This window comes from Trachypithecus francoisi, unplaced genomic scaffold (genome assembly GCF_009764315.1).
Source record: "Trachypithecus francoisi isolate TF-2019V2 unplaced genomic scaffold, Tfra_2.0 Contig01474, whole genome shotgun sequence".
NCBI classification, from domain to species: domain Eukaryota; kingdom Metazoa; phylum Chordata; class Mammalia; order Primates; family Cercopithecidae; genus Trachypithecus; species Trachypithecus francoisi.
Genome location: NW_022681435.1, coordinates 596,000 through 606,342, shown reverse-complemented (window position 1 = coordinate 606,342; position 10,343 = coordinate 596,000). Strand labels below are relative to the sequence as shown.

General features: G+C 40.8%; 1 protein-coding gene across 3 annotated transcripts in view; it reads left to right on the top strand.

Annotated features, from left to right (window-relative positions):
- The first annotated feature begins 3,910 nt into the window (after positions 1–3,910).
- CCDC68 (coiled-coil domain containing 68) overlaps positions 3,911–10,343 on the top strand; it is a 65,192-nt gene continuing 58,759 nt past the window's right edge. For 2 of the 3 annotated variants that reach the window (XM_033238101.1, XM_033238080.1), the window contains exon 1: positions 3,911–4,082. The gene's annotated coding sequence lies outside the window, so the exon portion shown is untranslated. The remainder of the gene's footprint in view (positions 4,083–10,343) is intronic. The other variant, XM_033238090.1, reaches the window with a different exon arrangement.

Sequence of the window (10,343 nt, the reverse complement as noted above, 5' to 3'; positions counted from 1 at the left end):
CAGCCTTGTTGAAAAACAATGTGGCAAGAGATAAAGCAGGAGAGGTGGATGGGGGAGAGCAGAGCAACTTCTCTCCCTGGGGAAGGGTTTAGGTTTTCAATAAGAGCTCATGGGGAGGCAATGAAACGTTTTAAAGAATGGTGTGTGTTTGCGTTTGTGTGTGTGTATGTGTGTGTGCGTGTATGTGCATGTGTTAAAGGATGGAATGACAGTAAAATTTAAATTTAAAATTACACTAAATATGTGTGTGTGTATAGACACACACACATATATTTTAAATGCAAATTTAAAATAATATTAAAATAAAATAATTTTAATATATTTTAAATGCAAATTTTAAATAAAATAAAGTTGCACTAAATACACACACACACACACACACACACACATATACACAAAACTTTCCCTTTCAGCAAATAATCATGAACAGAAGTAAACAACAGCGATTTCAAATATGAGCCTGGGTCCAAATGCCACAAGCCACAAGCTCTCAATATCACAAGGCAGGGTGTTAGATTTACAGTTAGACTCTCTTTCAACGTGGGTGACAATTCGTAGTGTTCTTCAGGAGGGGATACTGCATCTGCTGCTTTCTTCTGCACCCTCAATCCCTCCTCTTTTTAGTGGAGTAGGAGAAGGGATTTATTCAACGAGGGCACCCTGGGTGGTTTGGGGATACTTTAGTCCCCATCTAATCTCTATCAGACCCAACCAAAGCCACTCTGAACATTATGTAATAGTAATACTTTTCCTTAATGTGGATAATCTTAAAAATGTGAAGATATACAGCTCTAGAAAAATTTTAAATGGTTTGTACATATGCTGTCATGAAAACAATAATCAAAGGCAACAGCTGTAAGAGAAATCCATAAACATCAATCCCCACCTCATCCCTAACCCCCCGATATCCAAACTCTGAGAAACACCACTGGAGTTTTAAGTTAATAAATAGTTTATAGATTCTCCTGAGCTTCCCTCTGGAGGTTGCCAATATATTGTGACTCCACACTCTCATGAATTCTGAGTTTTCTCTGATCCCCTCCACAAAAGGTTTATTATAGTTACCGAGGGAATAGTCTATTTGCAGAACGATGAAATAAAATTATGATTTCATTCTAATTAGAATGACCACTTTCACTTAAGGCCTCCCCTCTCCCTGCAGAAACATACACAAGAATCTCAACTTCATCTCTGACCTTGTCGATTTCTTCTGGCATATTGTCTTATTTCCAGGGGCTGTAACAAAATAACATAGACTGGTGTTAAACTGGCTTAAACCAGTTATTTATTTCTCACAGTTCTGGAGGTTGGGCAGTCCAAGATCAAGGCACTCTGAAATGTGGTGTCTGTGGGGGCCTGCTTCCTGGTTTGCAGATGGTTGCTTGCTTGCTGTGTTCTCACATGACAGAGATCTCATCTCTCTCTCTCCCCATCTCTTTATTTGAGACAGTGTCTCACTCTGTTGCCCAGGCTGGAGTTCAGTGGTATACTCTCAGCTCACTGCAGCCTCTACCTCCTAGGCTGAAGTGATCCTTTCACCTCAGCCTCCTGAGTAGCTGGGACTACAGGAGTGTGCCACCATGCTCAGCTAATTTTTGTATATTTTGTAGAGATGAGGTTTTGCCATACTGCCCAGGCTGGTCTCAAACTCCTGGACTCAAGCGATCCACCTGCCTTGGCCTCCCAAAGAGGTGGAACTGCATGCATGAGTCACCATTCCCAGCCTTTTGTCTCTTCTTAGAAGGGCACTAAAACCCATTAATGAGCGCTCTACCTTCATGACCTAATACCTTCCCGAAGACCCCACTTTCACCACCACATTGGGGATTAGGATTCCATTATATGAACTTTTATGGGGGAACACAAACCATTCAGTCCATAGCAGATATGGTGAGACTTAGGTATGAAATGTTTTCCTTTAACTTTTACTTTTGTTACCATCTTTGTTAAAAATAGTTGAAAGACAGAAAATGATTTAGCTCTGCAGTTCTGGAGGACTCACTGGTACTCCACTGCATCCTGTGTTTACCCAGCTCAATCCAAGCTAATGGAGAAGTAGATTTCCTTCTCCAGGAAGGGTCAATGCCAGGAAGAGAGGTGGACAAGTCTCAGAAAGCAGGCGGTGTCAAATGCTGAGCAAAAGCCAAGCTCAGAAGGAGGAAATGTGGTGTTTGTGGAACCAACTTGCAAATGCAAACATGAGCGAACCAAGGCAATGTAACAAATGATCCTCAACAGCTGGATTTCTTCAGTGCTGAAACTTATAATAAACATCCATGGCTATCTTTGCAACATGATTTGTCTGTAAATATACATACATCTATTTAATAGAACCAAAAGGATTAGTTAACAAAAAAATTACCTAAGAACCATCAACTTTCACTTCTCCAATTGGGTCACAATCTACAAGTTAATCTGTTAGTAAAAAAAAATAAATAACATTTCTCTCTAATTGTGGTGGGAATCAGTAATTGTAGGATTCCCAGGAAGATTCTGAAAAGCCCTTGGATACTGAAGGATTTGGATTGCAGTTTTCTCAATCTGTTAAATGTTGAGGAGGGGGGTGGAGAAAATACACTTTTTTCCCCCCACAATCCTAAAAGTTTATGAACTTTCAGAGAGACACAGGAGTCAACCTGAAAGAGTTCCCAGTGGTCAAAGCTGGAACCATCTGAGCAACAAAATTAATAATGTAGTATTGAATTCTAGCCAAAAATATAAAATAAATAAATATACATGGGTCCATATTGACATAACAAATACTGACATAAATGATTGAATAAACAAGAGAGATGGAACAAATCTTCCTTACAGAATAATTCTAAATAATAATATATGAATACTCCCTCCTCTGGGATGGAGTTTAATCTTGCCCTCATCTTGAGTGTGGGCTGAATTGAGTCATGCCACTCAGAGTAGAGTGTATGGAAAGAGAAAAACAGCTTTGCAGTAGAGAAACCTGGCAGACACAACCTTAACTAATGGATCAAGGTCAAGTCACCAGTGATAAGTCACGTGGCCATCGTGCCATCGTCCCTGATAGGATGAGATGGGGAAGGCACTTCATCTCTGAGGCTTTCCTCCCCCAAGTCTCATCATGAGAAGAAAACAGTAGACAACACCCACATGAGTGGGTGTCGAGGTACCCCCACAAAACTATACCTTATCAGAATACTTTATCACAATACTTTACTAGAATTCCTTACAGCTGTCGAAGTCAAGAAAAGACAGAGAAACTATCATGAATTAGAGGAGACAAAGGACACAGGAAGCTAAATGCAGGGGGGTATCCCGGCCGGGAATACCGGGAATAGGGAAAGGGGTTAGCCTAAAAGCTAGTGACAGCTACATCAAGTCTGGAGTAGTGTTAATAGTGGCAGATCAATGTCAATTTCTTTTTAAAAATATTTTTAGTAGAAATGAGATCTCGCTGTGTTGCCCAGGCTGGTTTCGAACTTCTGAGCTCAAGCGATCCTCCCGCCTGCCTTGGCCTCTCAAAATGCTGAGATTACAAGGCGTGAGCCACCGTTCCGGGCCCAATGTGAATTTCTTAGTTTTGACAAATGTGCCATGGTTGTCGAAGCTGTAGGCATTAGGAGACACCGACTGAGGGGTATATAGAAGACTCTCTTTACTATCTTTGCAACTTTATTTAAGTTCCAAAAGAAAGGTTTTTAAAAAAACAAAAAAATGCACTTGTACGCCATAAATTTATACTAGAAACAATAAAATCAAAAATTATTTAAAAAACAAAAAAGTTTATAAACTTAGGGTGCAAATAGAAACTTCTTGAAAAGCAGCAGCCGATCCCCTCCCCCAACCCACCTGTACAGCACCCTAGCGAGGGGCGTGAGGGGCAGAGCCTGCCTCTCCCGCGGTGGGCGGGCGCGTCCCGCCGTGACTCCTCCCCGGAGCCTCACCGGCGCCGGACTCTGCCCTGGGCGCGCCCCGCGGAGCGGAGCCAAACCTGCGGGCGGTGGCGGCTGCACTCCCAGGACCCTGGCAACCGACCTGGCCCCAAGGCCCGATCACCCAGGTGAGGAGCAGCACCGGGACCCAGTGCCGGCTGGGCGCCCCCCAAGGTAGGCGATTCCGAAGGTAGGGACCTTCGGGCCCGGTGCCTGCGGCGCGCCCCCGCATCCCCTCCAGGTATGTGGGTGTCCAGGTGCCTTTCCAGCGGCTTCCTCAGCGGAGCTCCTGGCATCAAAGACATTTCCTGTAAAAGGGTCCTTGGTGAAGAGGTAATCCTCCCTGAAAACCTCGGTTCTGGGCTCGAATTTCCTGGGCAAGAAGTTTCTTCTCCACTGGGAAGAGTTGCTTTTTTTCGCAGAGAGGAACCCCTACTTAACCCGGCGCACACCTGATTATTTATTTAGGTTGTTGTTATACAATCCGTTTGTCAGGGGTCCCCGCGATTTCTGCCTGCTAATTTCAGAGGCTGTAGAGAAAAGTCCTGCGGTAAACGCCCTGACGTGGGAACTGCAACGTGGTGACTTTCACTGCGCTCGTTATTTTTTAAACAGCAGAGATGAATGAGGGTGGCTGTCTTCATTCATTTGTCCGGGCTTCCGCAGCTGCAGGTGTAGTTAAAAGAACAGCCCATTGCTTGACCGTTTCCTTCATGTTGAGTAGGCATCATGAGATTTTAGAGCTGGAAGTTACAGAGTGCTAGGCGGCTAGACAAAGGAACACTCTTATCTTACTAAAGACTAGTATGGGACCGTGCAGGTGTAGTTTTTAGACTGGATGATAACATAGCTGTGAATTTTCAGCCTTTTTGGAAGTGAAGACAAAATTGAATATAAGGATCAGAAAAAGCAACAAGCCCTGAACCTAACTGAAGCTGCATCTGTTCCCCAATATATTCTAATTGTTTTATTTTAGGAATCAAAACCTCTTTTACTTTTTTGGTGTATATAGATTAGATGAAGTGTCAGAATACAAAAAGGAATTATTCTGTGTTTGTGATAGAGAGGAGATAATCTGTCCTTTTGATTTTACCTAATGCTATTAAATATTCAGAGCTACTGAAGTCTGGTTTTCCTGAAATGTGAGCTGGGCAGTAGTGTCAGGTACCCTGGCAGACACAATTGGTGCTGTTGTTACGCTTTTCTCCTGCTGCCCACTCCCTTCTCCACCGCACTCCCAGTTTGAGTGAAGGCCCTTGACACAGAGGAATTTCTGCCCAAGGCAGGGAGTGTCCCTGTGTGGTTCCTCAAATGTTTGCAGAAAGAATGAAAACAACTATACTTCCTGGGACCCAGGCTGACGTCATAAGGCCAACGTTATAAGAAGGTTCTTACCTCTTGTTATTTACAAAATAAATTGATCACTTGTCCTAACTAGAAAGAGACTTTTGAAATTAATACTGATGCTATTTTGTGAATTACTGATAGGCATGTTATTTGTTAGCTTATTTGTTTACAGTGTGCTCAACACTGAAGGTGAGTTGTAATCCAAATTTTGGCCAAAGCCAAAAAACGTAAGCTAGATTTAGACAAAGCTGAAAAATGAGGTGTATATTTGCTTGGAATAATGACTGAAAAGGGAAATAACTGAAGATTTTGGTGGGAATGTAAAAGTCTTTTAAAGTAGTAGTTTCTCATCTTTTGAACTGAGATATTTACATCAAAATTATATGGCTATTTATTGATTGAAAATATTTCATTATGGCAAAATTTTACCATGAATTTACTAACATGTTTAAATGAATGTCGTTTACTAAGCACAAAAACAGCCATTTGTGTGGGTTTGGAAAACGAGAGAGAGAGATTGTGTGTGTGTGTGTGTGTGTGTGTGTGTACATTCAGTTTTAGAAACTATTTGGTGCATCTGTAAATTTGTGGGCCTATTCATGTAATCACTAAAACAATATTTATTGAGGGCACTGTGTTCTGTGTGAGAGAACCAGATGGGAGGGGAAGAAGGTCTGGGCCAAACACAGCCCTGTGTAAATAAGACACAGTTCTGTCCTCCTGGAATTGACTACATTGGAGTCCTCCAGGCCACCCCAAGTCAAGGCCATAGATTTACAGACCACAATGATCCATTCAATTTCGAACGTGACTGAAACCAGATTAGTTTCGAATCACATATTTCCTTAAACTGATTTAAATAGTCAAATCTAAAAATGATAGAGGAGCTTGCGTGTAATTCTGGTCAGTGGTTTTCTCTTTTGTTTAGGTTGGGGAAGAACTTAGGAACCATGTGTTTCAGGCTTAATGCTATGAAATATTAACTTAAAATAGCTAACTATCAATTTCATGCAAATTAAATAAAAACTAAACTTGTAGTATGGATGACAATAATCTAGAGACAAAAATTAATAAACAAAAAATTTAAAACGGAAAACAATCTATCCATTAAATTATTTTTTTGCTATAAATTAGAAAAATATGACTATAATTATATTTTCCCCCTGGAGGAAAAGAGCATCTTTATTCAAGTTATTCTTACTTTTCTGTTTTTTTTTTAACAGCTTTATTGGAGATATAATTTACGTTCCATGAAATATATCCAAGTGTTTCAATGATTTTTGGTAAATTTACTGAATGGTGCAATCATTAGCACAATCCAATTTTATATCATTTCATCATTCCCCAAACATCCCTGGGACCTGTTTGCAATCACTCCCATTCTTACCCCAGCTCCAGACAACCCCTAATCTATTGTGTCTGTTTAGATCTGCCTTTTCTGGACATTCCATACAGATGGAATCGTACAATATATAGTCTTTAGCATCTGGCTTTTTTCAGTTAGAATAGTGGTTGAGATTTATTCAGGTTGTCACATGTATCTGTAGTTGGTTCCTTTTTATTGCTTGACTAGGGTTTATTCCATGCCATGGCTATGCCACATTTTGTTCACCATTTAGTAGACGTTTATGCAATTACATTTGCATGGTAAAACAGATACGTTGGTGCAGCTTCCATGGTAGCATAATGTGAGAATAACTGATGTGAGCCAGCCTCTTATTTGGTGCTTTGACTCTCTTTTATGATAATTTTAAATACGAATGCCAAGAGTTAAACATCCAGGTTCCTATTAAGCAGTGGTGTTTTCTGCGTATAACTGTCTAGAGAACAAACTAACATTAAGAACTTCTTAACTTGGCCAGGCACAGTGGCTCACGCCTGTAATCCCAGCACTTTGGGAGGCCGAGCTGGGCAGATCACGAGGTCAGGAGTTCGAGACCAGCCTGACCAATATGGTGAAACCCCATCTCTACTAAAAATACAAAAACTAGCTGGGCATGGAGGCATGCATCTGTAATTCCAGTTACTCAGGAGGTTGAGGGAGGAGAATCGCTTGAACCCAGGAGGAAGAGGTTTCAGTGAGCCAAGATTGCACCATTGCACTCCAGCCTGGTGACAGAGCGAGACTCGTCTGAACTTCTAACTTTCTCCAGCAATTTGGGAGGCTGAGGCAGGTGGATCACCTGAGGTCAGGAGTTGGAGACCAGCCTGCCCAACATTGTAAAACCCCTTCTCTACTAAAAATATATATATATATTTTATTTTTTTATTTTTTATTTTTTATTTATTTTTATTTATTTATTTTTTTTAATTATACTTTAAGTTCAGGGTACATGTGCATAACATGCAGGTTGGTTACATATGTATACTTATGCCATGTTGGTGTGCTGCACCCGTCAGCTCGTCAGCACTCATCAATTCATCATTTATATCATGTATAACTCCCCAATGCAATCCCTCCCTCCTCCCCCCTCCCCATGATAGGCCCCAGTGTGTGATGTTCCCCTTCCCGAGTCCAAGTGATCTCATTGTTCAGTTCTCACCTATGAGTGAGAACATGCGGTGTTTGGTTTTCTCTTCTTGTGATAGTTTGCTAAGAATGATGGTTTCCAGCTGCATCCATGTCCCTACAAAGGACGCAAACTCATCCTTTTTTATGGCTGCATAGTATTCCATGGTGTATATGTGCCACATTTTCTTAATCCAGTCTGTCACTGATGGACATTTGGGTTGATTCCAAGTCTTTGCTATTGTGAATAGTGCCGCAATAAACATACGCGTGCATGTGTCTTTGTAGTAGAATAATTTATAATCCTTTGGCTATATACCCGGTAGTGGGATGGCTGGGTCATATGGTACATTTAGTTCTAGATCCTTGAGGAATTGCCATACTGTTTTCCATAATGGTTGAACTAGTTTACAATACCACCAGCAGTGTAAAAGTGTTCCTATTTCTCCACATCCTCTCCAACACCTGCTGTTTCCTGACTTCTTAATGATTGCCATTCTTAAAAGGACAAAGCTGGAGGTGTCACGCTACCTGACTTCAAACTATACTACAAGGCTACAGTAACCAAAACAGCATGGTACTGGTACCAAAACAGAGATATAGACCAATGGAACAGAACAGAGTCCTCAGAAATAATACCACACATCTACAGCCATCTGATCTTGGACAAACCTGAGAGAAACAAGAAATGGGGAAAGGATTCCCTATTTAATAAATGGTGCTGGGAAAATTGGCTAGCCATAAGTAGAAAGCTGAAACTGGATCCTTTCCTTACCCCTTATACGAAGATTAATTCAAGATGGATTAGAGACTTAAATGTTAGACCTAATACCATAAAAACCCTAGAAGATAATCTAGGTATTACCATTCAGGACATAGGCATGGGCAAGGACTTCATGTCTAAAACACCAAAAGCAACAGCAGCAAAAGCCAAAATTGACAAATGGAATCTAATTCAACTAAAGAGCTTCTGCACAGCAAAAGAAACTACCATCAGAGTGAACAGGCAACCTACAGAATGGGAGAAAATTTTTGCAACCTACTCATCTGACAAAGGGCTAATATCCAGAATCTACAAAGAACTCAAACAAATATACAAGAAAAAAACAAACAACCCCATCAAAAAGTGGGCAAAGCATATGAACAGACATTTCTCAAAAGAAGACATTCATACAGCCAACAGACACATGAAAAAATGCTCATCATCACTCGCCATCAGAGAAATGCAAATAAAAATATTTTTTTAAAAATTAGCTGTGTGTGGTGGTGTATGCCTGTAATCCCATCTCCTCGGGAGGCTGAGGTAAGAGAATTGCTTGAGCCTGGGAGGTGGAGGTTGCAGTGAGCTGAGATCTTGCCACTGCACTCCAGCCTGGGCAACAGAGAGAGACTCTGCCTCAAACAAACAAACAAACAAAAAATAACTTCTTTACAAGAACGTTGACTTTTGGTATACCTCTATTAGGAATCAGGAAACTGGAATAGCAGTTTCCCGCCAGAATTGTTTTCTTATATATCTCCATTGACCTTCCTTTGTGCTATTATGGCAAATGCATTTCGGGGGTGGGGGCAGGTCATGTTTGACAACTTATGCTTAAATATCCTCTTAGGGAGATTTCTGTAGTTGAACAGAAATCCTTTTATAAAAATCTAGTCAGTTCTGTGAGCCTAAAAAGAAGACAGTGTCTCTCTGAATGCCTTTAAGTTCCTATTCAAATTGCAAGTTCCTCTTGGGGAAAAAAAAAGAGCATAAAAATAACTTGAAGTCTGTTTGTGTGTGTGTGTGTGTTTCAAGACAGGGTCTTATTCTGTCACTCACGCTGGAGTGCAGTGTCAGGATCCCAGCTCACTGAAGCCTCAAACTCCTGGGCTCAAGTGATCCTCCTGCCTCAGCCTCCTGTATGGCTGGGACTACAGGAACGTGGCACCACGCCTAGCTAATTAAATTTTTTTTTCACAGATGAGGTATCACTGTGTTACGCAGACTGGCCTCCAATTCCTGGCCTCAAGCAATCCTTCCACCTTGGCCTCCCAAAGTGCTGGGATTACAGATGTGAACCACTGTGGCCAGCTTTTGAAGTCTATTTTATGGGCAATTTAGAATGCAAAATATTTTTTTTTAACATCTACAATTTGAAAAGAAGATAATGTAGGTTAAATAATATAGTTTTCCAAAGCTGAATGTCTTCATTTGCAACACATTTTTTTTTCTGCTGGAAATGTCAAAACAACTTCCTAAAACTCCTAGGTGAGAATACTACTACTGTTTTGATGATCTGTGTGTGATTGGATGATCAATCTCGATTGGTAATACACCTTTGTTTCCTTGATAAGGATTTTTAAAATTCTAAAACAAATGCATTTTTTTTCTAGCCTTTTACTGATGATTTTATGCCAAGTATCTCCTAAGAGGTATTTACCATCTACAGGAATCCACCTTCATCATTCTCACTTTCAAATACTCCAGGGCAGAGACATTCAGCAAGCTATGTTGGTTTATCAAGAGAAAGAAGGCTTGATTGGTATTGAAGTGTAAGCACCTGCTGTTTATTTTGATGCGGTCACTTACGTTGTTGTGA